The sequence below is a fragment of the Coturnix japonica genome, chromosome 13 (assembly GCF_054131305.1).
Source record: "Coturnix japonica strain WE chromosome 13, WE-NBRP24, whole genome shotgun sequence".
NCBI classification, from domain to species: Eukaryota; Metazoa; Chordata; class Aves; order Galliformes; family Phasianidae; genus Coturnix; species Coturnix japonica.
Window position 1 is genome coordinate 14,042,816 of NC_140675.1, and position 13,061 is coordinate 14,055,876.

Consider the following 13,061-nt stretch of genomic DNA (forward strand, 5'->3'; position numbering starts at 1 on the left):
ACGGGAAAAACCTTCAACTCCAAACACTCAAATAGAACATCTCCCACAGCTATCACACTCTGGGTTTATGGCTCTTCTGTCAAAGCATTTATCATGAATTTCATATATATTTTATTACATTCCGAATCGTCAATTCTTACACCATTTTTAGGAAGGCAGCTGGAGTCCCAGCTCCTACATTCAACATGATTTGAGCAAATGAAACTTCTAAGGTGTCCTGTATATTTCTTTTTCTTTAATTTCCTGCTGTGTGAAATACGAGGAGCAATAAAATCAAATCCTTGGAAACAAATGACAGTTGCTTAATGGGGTAAAAAAAACCACCAAAATCCCAATGCTTTCTAGCCTGCTTGTGCCACAGCTATCACAAGCATGGCTGCTCACACAGGTAGAACAGGCTCCAAGTCCGGACTTCCTCACTTTTATGGGTTTAAATTGGATCCCACTAGGTGTTTAAGGCCATTGTTGATCTGCTAACACATTTCTACAGCCTGACTAACACCAACTGGGTTATTTTTTCCCTCTTATTTGGCTTGTTTTGGCTCCATCTGCCTGTCACAGCAGACAGCAGAGCAGAACAGAGCAGCGCAATCCCAGGTGAGTGATAAACAGTGCTCTGGATGTGGGTGTAACAGGGATAAGAGCTCACCAGCTACTCTGTTACTGAGCTTAGGGACAAGTGGCAACATCCCTTGATTCAGTGGGGCCAACTGCAACTATTGCAGCAGAGTGAAACAATAGCAGAGAACTCCAGTACTGCAGCCTCCATGACCAACAAGCTATCAGCCCAGTGAGCCACTACATGGGCAGCTTCTTGGTCAAGGCAGGAGTAGAGAGAATTCAGAATAGGAATGGAAGCTGAAGCAAGAAATCTCATCCCACAGAGATTTTATATAAGGATTTTCAGACATTCAACAGTCAAAAACCACTTCTTCAGAGGCTAGAAACTGAAAGCTTTTGATACCCGAGAAAAGCAGGGCTCTGACAGCAGCAGCATCTGCAAAATCCACTGCTGCAACTTGACATTATGCCTGTACAAAAATGTTAGCTATGAGAAGACTAAAAAAGAAGCCACACAAGATGCTACCAGCAAATTAAACCACCCTATTCTTGCAATCACCTGCATGTCTTGATGTGAAGACTGCCCCAAAACTACAACTTCTGGCTCAGATGTAGGGAAAATAACCACAGCAGAAGTTCCCCATCTAACAACATCTTTAGTTCTTTCTTAGTTCAGTGTGTCATCCAGTGCACTTCAAAACACTCCCTCTGCTCTCCTGCTAACTACACTACCTAATAAGATGCCACAGAGGAAGTCTGCACAGCTTACAGTGAGCAATTACTGTTTGCAATTTCAAGTAGGAAACAAGCTGATACACAAGTAATCAGTCCACATGCACACCCCGAGGGGCTGACACAACTCACTGGTCTTGGCATTCAAAGGCTCACAAGTTCTACCGGCACAGAAATCTAAATCTGTTCCCCTACCTATGTGCTTGTAGAGCAAGCTTGCAGTATTCAGTTGAACAATCCTCCCTATTAAACACTTTATGCCGCTTCAGCTTGGTACTATGTATGAAATACAGCCTGAATCATCATCAAGCCCCCTGACTGCAGTCACACATTTTACACTCAGCACTTCTGAAGAAGACAGCAGCTCTGTCACAGCTGGGCATGTCACATCACCAACTCCACAAACACTCTGTAAAGACAGAAGCAAAAGCCAGAACCTCAGGAACAGAATTTCTCAAGGTCTGAGTGTTGTCTGGGAAGTGAATCAGAGCTGGAAGGAAGGAGGGCAGACTCAGAGGCCTGGATGGAAGGCTAGCTCCATTTGGCACAGAAATCAGTTCAGCCTTGGGTTACCTACAGATTAAATATTTACCTCTAAACAGCAGAAATGTCATACAATCCATCTGACCACATGATTAATCCCCTAAAAATGGCCCTGATTTCAGCTGCCCATTTAGCAGTCTGAAAACCCTTACCAACCTCACCCGAATCCTAAGCAGCTCCTATATCTGCTCCCATGGTACAAGGCTCTGAACAACCATTCCACAACCCACTTCTACCCAAAAAAGGGGGCTTAGAGGATGTTCTGTGCTTAGTCATATGAGAAGGAGTGGGTTCCCAAAGCCTGTCTTCTAGAATCATGACATTAAGTGATAATCTCTCTTTTCTTCATTCCATTTACTTGATTTTTTTTTTTTTAATTTTTTTAATTTTTTTTTAACATCCTCCAAATGTCTCCTACACGGGACTTCAGGCTCAAGGCATCATTTGACTTTTTTTTTTTTTTTTCCTTTTTCTTTTTTGTTATTTTTAATCTTGAGATTTATGAGAGGTGGCTGACTCATGTTTTGGCTGAAGGAACCAGACTCTTGTGAGTAACTGCACCCTAGCTAGTTTATTAAGATAAGTTTTCCCACTTCTGTTTGAGGTGTTGGTGATACCACTGACTATTGCAGGAAAAAATACAGCTCTTTGCCTTGGGTCTCACACAGGTAAAAGACGTTTCTTTCTTCAATCTCCATCTCTTGTATGTGCATCCAAATAGAAAGGTGCAGATATATCAAATTTCCCAGCACTGCTCAGCTCTATCAGCTCATTTAAGCATCCCCTCCCACAAGAGAGCTCCACCTCAGCAGAGAGCAAGAAATCCTACACACACCAGGGCTACTGTGACTTGTTAAGTATGGTTTTGCTTCGCATACCCCGATTTCCTTTCCAGCAATGCACCAAAAAAAATGACTGAGGAAAGAGTTTGTAGCTAAGGAATTCTGTGAACGATTAACTCCATCCTGCCAATTAACCATTGCTCTCCATTCTCTCATGCCTTGCAGAAACCCCACTTCCGGGTAGCAAAGCCATGCCAAAATCTGATATCCCATTGGTTTTGCTTGCAGAATGGTCAGGTGATGTGGACGGTTCTGGCTTTGAGCTAAAACACATTAAGTGCAGTAATGATTAATCCAGAACCCCAGCACAAACTCATGATGAAACATTGTTCCTCCTGTCACACCAAATTTCCCTAAATGGATCCTGCTTCCTGGAGGTCACCATGGAGGAACAGTCTCTGTTGCAGAGGCAGGCCTGTCATGCACACCAGGGACAGGGTCTGGAGCAAGGACAGCTCTTTACAAGGCAGCAAACCAATGGAATGACTAGGTGTTGCTCCCCTCACAGCAAAATGAATCACAGCAAAGCCATGCTGTGCTACTAGGAACAAGGACCACCAACCTCCTCATTTAATACTAGACCAGGCCACCCAGGGCCCCATCCAACCTGGCCTTGAACACCTGTAGAGACAGGGCATCCACAACCTCTCTGGGCAGCCTGTTCCAGCACATCACCATAGACCAATGTAGGTAAGAGGCAAGAAAGCCTCATTCTGCTGTTGTCATAGCCCACAGTGCAAGAAAATGGCACCCAGACAAGGCAAAATGGAGCCCAGCTGCAGTAGGGTGCTCTGGAAGCAGCCCTGGAGGTTCAGCCCAGACCCTTCACTCCACATAGGACAGTGGGGCCGACAGACATGGCTGCAGGCCTGCTGGGTGGGCACAGGATGTCCTTTGCCAGCAACATGGCCCTGGCCTTGCACAGCCATCTCTGCATCTGCATTCTGGGGCTGCACTTATTGGCTCCTCAGAACGCTGCTGGTGAGGAAAACCCTCCCAGCCCCACGTCCTTTCCCTGTGGGGCCTGCAGAGCACATCTGTGTTCTCCTCAGGAGCTGGCACCCTGGACTCAGCACAGATTTGGGGCTGGGACGTCCCTGTTTAAAAACCGATGGCACTGGCTTGAAGCTAAAATAAAACTGGGCAGAAAACCAGACTTTTCTTTGTTCAGCTGCATTCAAAAGAAAAAACGATGGTTACAGCAGCACGATGAGATCCAGCTGGCTGCCATACCTGCCACAGGATGTGGAGGCAAAGCAGAAAGCTACATTTTGGGGATGATGGCAAGGTGGGGCAGAAGCAAAAACAGGGCCAGGAGGGCAGGACAGAAGTTACAAATAAACCAATAAAACAAGCAAGCATGAGTGTTTTGCTGCCATGCCCTGTGCCTTGCTCAGATTGCAGATTCAGCATCCTCAGAGTTGGTACAGGACGATGTTCTGCTGCCTTCTCACAAGGATGGCAGAGCACCAAACAAGTACAAATTAGAAACCAAGGGCATTTATCCAGCAGCCAAGCACTTAAGCCCTCCACAAGCACTTAATTCACATAAATAACCACTACAGTACTCCCGCAAGGCAAGGAACCATCAACCTCATTGCTCTGACAGGGGAAACGGAGTGCAGCACTCAGTGACAACCCAGCCCTCACAACTAGGCTATGAGCTGAAAACAAAAGGAACAATTCTTGTGTCCCCATGTTCCCACTGCAGGACAACACTGCCCTCAGTAGCCCAGCTCTCTCTCCAAAGTAAGATATGCACTTCAGTTCCCTGACTGTGAAGGGGAGGAACAAAGTGGCAACAAGGCCTGGCCTTATGTGCGCTGTACACAACCATCATGGCTCCTGCAGCGCTTGGCAATCCCAGGAACTGCAAAGCAAGTCCATGCACAACACTCTACTTCCCCTCACCATGGGATTGGACAGGACTTGAGGTCAAGCAAGCACAGGGATAAAAAGCCTCCATGTCACTGATGGGATCAACCACCTGCAAGAGGAGAGGAGCTGGGGTAGGCCTTCATGCCATCAAGAGATCCAGGACATCCCGATGACTTGTAAATGTCCTTCTCAAGCAGCCTGAGAGTTCATCTGCTCTGGGGGAAGTTTTGTGTCCTGTGGGAGATTCATTTCCAAGTGCAGTTTCCTCTCTCAGCTCTCTACAAAGTTATAGGATCAAGCTACAGACTCAGAGGTATCACTTTCAGTCCAAAGGAAGGCAAAATGCCTCAGAGGGCTTTGCTGGCTTGGTGTAGAGATCTGATGGCCAGCTGTAATTAACACTTTAAATGATTCAAAGTCTAAATTATGCCAAAGGGTAATCCTCCATTCTGAGTGTATAATACGGGTCACGGCACTCCAGTGCAAGGCCGAGGCAATGCAACTTCAATTGGTGGATGTATCAGATGCAATCTGTGCATGTAATCAGAAACCAAACTGTCCATAGATAGTGACATTATTACCCTTACTCTCCTGGAAGTGCTGGTAAGACAACAAATGCTCAAGCAATGACTTGATGGCAATGAGAGAGCAGGGGCAGCTGTGAGGGCTGAAGGCCTCAGAGTTCAAGCTTTGACTGTTGTGCTGCTGGAGTTGTTCCGCCTTATATGAAATACAAAATCAAGAATGAATGGTGCTGTTGGCACCCCCTGTAAAAATGAGGTGTCTTCCATTGGGATTAAAACTCGGGAACTATATTCTGTCTGTCTAGCAGAGCCTCGAGGACCACCCAAGCTTTGTTTCCCTGGTCTTGTCCTTGTAAGTTCTGCAAATTGCAACAATTTTACTGCACAAAGTAGCAGTTTGTTGTTACTGAGTTTTTTTCCCTGTTTTGCTCATAGAAATCCATTAGCTTGGTGCTACATTGTGTACCCAATCCACCACTTATGTTAGCTACAGTGAATTCTCCTAAGGCAACACAAAGACTATCACAGTCCCAACTCGGCCTCTCCTACCCCAGTTTTGTCTTCACTACATTTATATGGCTTCTGACACAAATTTTGCACTGATCCATGCAATCAGAGACTGCAAATCCTGACAGACCTCAGTCCATAAAGCCAATGACTACATGTTTTCCCTCTGTTGGAATAAAATAACGTTCCCACACTCTGATAGAAACCTTTGATCTTCACAGATTTAATTCATTACTTATGAATCTCTGGCCAACGTCACTCTGTTCAATTCGGTGACTACTTTCGGTCACTTCCTGGATCTGGGGGGACAGGGAATCTTTACTAAAAACAAACAAACAAACAAAAGCAAAAAGAATCCCACACCAACATGTGAAATAGTTGAGAAGGAATCCTGGCTATGGATTCATCAACTTGTTGCTTATTTAACAGTCCTCTTTTAGAAAACCACCAAGGTAGCAATAACGAGCCATCCTCCAAGACTGCTTCACGAGGTCTGATGGGGAGCCAAGATATTTTCCAATGGAAACTCTTCTCCTGGTGAATCACCCTGCATCATATTTCTATGACAGCTTCATTGTGCTTTAGGAAATAGCAGGTGATTTCTTTGTAACTGTGCTATGCTTAGGTGCAAGGGCAGTTTCACGACACAAATCACTGACCTGCTGAAACCATCTCTGATATCAGAATGGCAGAAGGTACGTTAATATCTCAGAGCCAAGTGCCCACATCCAAGCTCAGGCTTTTGCAGGATTGCCTGGACCATCTGCGTGTCCTGGGTAAGACCTGTCTCTTGGCTGTATCTGTACAATGCCTAACCTATGAGAAGTGGTACAGCAGTAAAGAATAATAGGAGTGCCAGTTGATTTCTCTTTCCATATCCAAACTTCCCCTTCCAAAAACTCACTCTTTCCAGAAGGCTTTACAAGCCTTTTTGTCTGGTGAGGGGTACAATACAGCTGTGCTGAGGCCAGCTCCATGCTGCGAGTGGCACACAAACACTGACTGCACAAACTCAGAGCACAGAGCTTTCCATCAGGTCTCCACAATGCTCTTGCACAAGGAACTGTCTTGCCTTGCCATTGTCGGACATTGTCCCCAAACCCCTGTACTCTTCTTTGTGACAACAAAAGCAGGCTTACAATGGTGTCTAAAGAGTCAAAAGCATAGCTGTGTGGAACAGATGTGGCTGCAACACTTTTCTTGGAGACTCCACTCTGCACCTCATTGAGGTTTCCAACCGTTCCTGCAGCTCTCTAAGTCCCAGGAGAGGAAATGTGGCACACAGACTGTGCTGGGAGCATGCACTGCAGGATGGGGCCCATCATTATTATTCCTATCGCCCCACCGACTGCCTGGCACTGGCTATAGAGCCTGGCTCGGATGGTTCTGTCTGCTCGCAAACAGCTCCACAGCCTCTGCATGTGAAAGCCATTAAGCAATAGCACAGAAGCAACTCATGAGGCAAAACCCATCAACATTCCCGTTCTGACGGCGCGCCGGTGTCTGCTGCCAGCCAGACATGGGGTGCCGGCCCTGGGCTGCATGCAGGTGCTGCTGAAGAATCATGTGCTTCCCCTCGACGCAAACACCAATCCTGACCAGTATGTGGACACCAGGGAGCTGAAAAGCCCTAAAGGCCTCAGCCAGGGCCTGCATGCCAGAGCTGATGTCCTCCTGCTGGAAATGCAGCACGGGGGAGCATGAGCTGCGGGGATGGGAATTGAAACATCTGTTTAATCCAAGCCACGCTTGGAAAGGCTAAACTGCATTCAACTCTTAAAAGGCACCCAGCCCAGCTGCGAGGCAAGCTGATGAACAGAGGAGTACAAAAATAGCCACTTGTGGAAGCGCTCTTTCAAGCAACATGAGGTTGCCCTATGAAAATAAATACACAAAGAACAATCGCTTTTTTTTTTTTTTCAGAGGGACTCGTGAGCTCCCATCACTGCAGTGTGACCCCAGGATCCCCCTGACTGCCCGTGCTGCGCTCACAGCACATTCCTGCAGCCCATCAGCTGGCCACTGTGGATCTGCAGGGTCACACGTGGCTCCCACATGAGGTCTCTGATGGGTCTGGACTCAGAGGGGCTCATACCAACCTGACCTTCAACAAAACCCGCATGCTTTGGGCTGTGCTCACTCCACCTCCTTCCCGAGGCGTGGCTTTGAGAGAGAAACTAAAAATGTTGGCCAACACAACGCTTCAGCTCTCGCTTTCCCAGGCTTAGCTGTTCCCCAGTTCCTCCCTCAGGAGGACTCAATCCACACCCCAGATTCTCTTTTTAGAGAGCCACTCCCACCACTGCCTAACTCGGCTGGAGCAGAACCTCTTTAACCCATTCCCAGCACTATCAGTATCCCCTGTCCAGGCAGAAAAACACATCCAACCCACAAGGCAAAGGAAGGAGAGGCTCCTCTGTCTGCCTCAAACGGAGCTACAGCGAAAAACTCATTTCACTTCAGGGATCTGCCAAATCCACCTCCCTGCTAGAGGAGCACAGAGCAGCAGCCAGGGCCAACACTGCCAGCAGATGTTGCAATGGAAGCAGGGAGGTGATGGTGGGGGCTCTGCGAGCGCAGTTGGTGATGTCCACCCCAGGAAGAGGGCACAGGCTCCAGCATGGGCTGCAAACTCCACCCTGCAAACTGGAGTTTCAAACAAGTGATTAGAGCTGGTGACTTCATCTCAGACATGCAAAGCTATGTTTCACTGAGCCAAGGGTGGGCTTTGATACAAGGAGCTCTCTGCACAGGGGGTAAGAGTGCAGAGCCCAGGGTGGAGGTAATGCAGGGCATAGCCGTAACTACACACCCTGACTGAAAGCAGGAGGTTCATTGCTACAAGCTGAGCATCATTCCTTCAAGCACTGCTACCAAGCCAGCATATCACACCGGCTTCTCATTAAATTAAAACTGATGCTGCACTGAAGACAGCACACCACATCTGAAGCTTCCTCTCTGATCTCAGCTCACTGAAGTTTTTAGCAGGCCTGATGCTGGGGAGCCAAAGAGACGGGCTCGTTCCTAACCTGAGGGGAACTGTTCTCTCTGTCAGATGGCAGGAAGCAGCTGACTGAAGATATACTGCTTAGCTTTGTTTTGATTCTCTCTGCTTTAATGCAGTGGCAGCACATCATCAAAACTGAGGCAATCTTTTGGGAGAAGGGAGCTGGAAAGCAAGAACAGAATCTGTCTGCTGGTCACAGCTCCTATAATTCACCACAAACACTATGGATTGTCAGCTCGCATGTTGCTGAGGCTCTTCCTAATAGTTATCCTTAAAAAAGGGGGAAATGGTTATAATCATGTGTTAGTTTTTTTGTTTCTTTTTGGTTGTTGGGTTTTGGTGTTTTTTTTTCTGCTTTCTGTGCTGTTTATAAAGCAAAAAATGTTATGTTTCAATTTGATATTTTTAGTATTGGCAAACACACCAACATAGATTCAGTGTCTAAGAAAACATCAGCTTTTTGACATGAAAAAATAAGTTCATCCTTTAACATGTGTTACAAAGTAAGGCCTGGAAGATCCAAGATGCTGGGACAGGCAGTAGCGCACAGCACAGCATGGAGGTGGGTCCAGCGCCAGGGCAGCTTCCCAGCCTTGGTGTCATTCAGGGGAGATTTGAACTGAACATAAGGAAGAAGTTCCTTATGCTAAGGATGGTGTGGAATGGCACAGGGTGCCCAGAGAGGTGGTGGTGCCCCATCCCTGCAGACACCCATGGTCAGGCTGAATGGGGCTGTGAGCACTGATGGAGCTGTGGGTGTCCCTGCTTAATGCAGGGAGTGAGACTACATGGCCTTCAGAGGTCCCTTCCAACTGAAACCACTCTGTGATGCTCAGTTCCCATGCAGCTCCCAGCCCACTCCTGGCCATGGCACACATGCTTTACTCTCAGCCCTCACTCATTGCAGCCCTAAGAAACATCTGGGGACACACAGGACAGATAAAAGCAAGGCACAAAATGAGGCCAAACTACAGTGATCAATCAAAAGACAACAAAGCCTGAAGAAATGAAAAAAGGATGACACAGAGACGTAGTGTGGAAACCACAGTGAAAACTGCAGCACGATGAGAGATAAAACAAGGAATTCCGCTAACTAGCAAAAAGGGAAGGGGCATTAGCAAACCAGATGGGAGCTTCACACTACCTTCTGATGCAGTGATTTGCTCTTTAAACACACGGTATGTGAGAGCACAATGGGGGTAGCTGGGGGAAGCCTGAGAGAGACCTGGTCAAAAATATACCAGATTTCAGAGCAACCTCAAAATATGATGTGGGCACTGACACAACCTTCCTTTCTAGTAGCATCATAAGTTATCACACTCCCATCATCTCTCCAGAGTGAATAAGAGCTTCTAGACTCTCCAACCAACCCAGACCTTGCGCTGCTGCGATGCTATTCCAGAGGCACTCTGTGAACACCAGACACCATTATGCTCAGACAGAAAAATACAGAATTGCCTCCTTGTTTGGAGCTTTAACTGCACTTGCAGTCACTGACGTGATTGGTCCCTTCCCTGGGCTGAATGAACCTTGTTTGCAAAATATTTATCTAGCACCTCATTTGGGCCTTTTTTCCCCTCCAAAATTCCTTACAAAAGAGAAGCACAGCTTTGTTTTCACTGTGGATATGGCTTCTTATGAGAATGGCACTCCAAGTTAAGGGTTTTTTTTTTTTAAGTTAATCTATTTCCCCTTTGTGGGCTGGACACCACAGTACAGACACTCCACTGTTTGTGGTTATACCTGCGCTGGATTTCAGGTTTAATTGGATTATTTTTTCTCCAATAGCTTCTGAAGATACTTTGAGCCTTGGAAAAGCTTTTCATGTAACACTACCGGCACCTACTAATCACTGCCAGCTCCTCTGATTTCTAATAGCACAGTCTGTAGGTTGTAAAATCTGTTTATCCTTAGGTTTGGGCAGTGCAACCCCAGGGCTGACCATCAAGTCTACAAAAACGGCCCGCTGGGTTTCATATGAAAGTCACAATCTCAGATCTGCAAAGCTTCAGCAGCCCCTCTGATCCTGCTCCGCATTAATGAAGGAAAAATAAGGGAGTTTCACTTCCACAGCCTTACAAACGGCGATTCTTATCTCCACTCCAAAACTGCCACGACGCTTATGATGTCTCAGAAATAGCCAGCATGTTTGCAAGGGAAAGTCAGAAAATCATGACGAGATTTATTCCTGGCTGAGGAACAAAAGGAGCATCCCACAACACACTAAAGTCGCACCATGAAACAAAACCCCGCACCCTGAAAGTGGAGAGCTTGAGATCAGAGCAAAGCATTCCTCAGCTGGAGAAGCTCAGAAATGCAAAGCTTGAGAATTCAGCTGCAGGAGTGGGATGGGTTGATGCTCAGCTCCAGGGCTGCCTGGAGATGCTGAGAGCAGTGCTGTGTATTGCCTGAGCAATCCCCTACATGAGAAGGTGCTCCTGTGCTTACAGAAATAGTTCTGCCCAAGTTGGCATTCTCTTATTGAAAGTTGTTGTCTGTGATGTGCATATGAGAGACACTCATTTTCTAGGCCTTGTCCATCAGAGCCATGGGATCACAGTGGTCAGCACAACAGCCAGCACACACCTACTGCACAACTGGGAGCTTTGGGGATCCTGAACTCTGCTTCTCAAAGGCAGTTTTCATTTCAGACTAATTAAGAAGTCATACGCTGCCGAGATATATTTTTTTTCCTCTAATGAGAGAACCAGCAGTGTATTGCTAAAAGAACCATTTATGTGTTGGTGTTCAATAAAAGGAACATGAAGTACATGATAAAGCTGATCACAGAACTGCACCATGAGCCGGAATCCCCCCTCACCCAACCCCAACTCAGCTGTACATCCATCCTGCTTATGATGGCAATGTAAGCACAGCTGCCCTCACTCTCATGCCAGAGGTAGAACAGGGCAGTAAACTTCAACCCTGAAGGAAATCCAGGTGCTGCAGCCGCATGACTTCACCACCCCCAGAATATCACCAGAGCAAAGCCACACTGCACTCCCCAACTGCAACCCAACTCAAATAGTTACTGTGTCACAGGACCTAACCCAGAATGTTATGGGAGCTTCTACAACTCAGCTCCTCTGAAAAACAGTAAGTGGAGCAGTCACAAACAGGACGTGGTCTTGAAATTAATAATCCTAAAAACACTGTCATAATCCCAAGCCCTTAATGAGCCAAATGAACAACTTTGTCACAGCCTTCAGAAGGGAGCAGCAAAGCACTGACACGTCCCACTCCTGTCACAGGGGAACCTCAGCTGACAGCAGATAACAGCATCAGGGAGCCCCAAATGACACCGAGCCTCCCCCAGCTGGGGACTTTCTGCAACAATAACAAATAGCCATGGATTTGTCTGGAAAAGCCAAAGGATGTCATGTAAGGAAACACTTGGAAATGCCTCATCTGCTGGATTTACAGATGTGTGTGTTTTCTTGAAGTTAGTTAGGTCTGTAACCTAATGCTCACTGTGCTGTGTGCGACTCTTCCTATACTTTTTCTTTTATACTGACAGCACAAAGCGGACACTCAGAAAAGCAGGTCCTCATCCTACTGAAACCCAGCAGAACTCTGCTCCTGTGAGATCCTTCCATCATCCCAGACCGTGTCATCCCCCCTGCACCAATCACTCACAGCTTTCGTCTCCTCAAGAAAAGTTACTCCCTCTAGAAAACAAATTTAGGTTCAAAACAATCCTCCCTCCCCACTCTCCCCTGCCTCTGTTTTTCACATAATGCAGTAACTTCACGGCTCTGCGTGCAAACCGTGCTGATGCCCTGCATGGCACACACCTCTTTAATATCCCAAAACAACTATTGGGACACAAGCATCACCCATCTCATCTGAGAGCTTTCATCACTAAACTTTGACGTGAACTTGTTAATTGAGTCCCTTAAATCTGCTGTTAACAGAGCAGCGTTGAAACCACATCCAGCTGCTGGCGTCACAACGCAGCTATTTCCCTCTGTACCCAACCCCAAAGCAGAACAACACCTCTAAGGGTAGAAACATCCCAGCTCTCTCGGATGCAGTCACAGTGCAAAAAGCACAATTAAACACTAAGCAATTAGTGTCCCTGTACATTTTCAGATAGCACAGCTTTTCCTCCACGGGGAGCAATGCCTGTGGGCTGTGTTCCCATGGGTGGCTGCGATGGGACCCACACACAGCATTACAGCATCACTTGGTTTGGGTCGAACCCCAAAACTGTTCTTCAGGTGCAGAGCCCAATGCATCCCCACGACCACTATTGGTGGGGACCCGCGTGTTGCACAGCCCGGAGTTATCTTCCCTTTTGCACCACTTGGGTCACTTCTGCACAGCTCTAACGCTGCCACCTCCGCACACCAAACTTTCTCAGCCGGCTCCATGTTTGTCCCCGCTGTCATGCAACGGATCTCCAACAAAACCTCCTGTAGACTCACGCAAAAGCCGTGAACAACTGCTGGAAAGCGGCGCTCCGTG

General features: G+C 47.0%; 1 protein-coding gene across 4 annotated transcripts in view; it reads right to left on the reverse strand.

Moving 5' to 3' along the window:
• The window catches only part of PKD1 (polycystin 1, transient receptor potential channel interacting), an 81,699-nt gene that overhangs the window by 68,066 nt on the left and 572 nt on the right, over nucleotides 1-13,061 (reverse strand). The window lies entirely within an intron of this gene.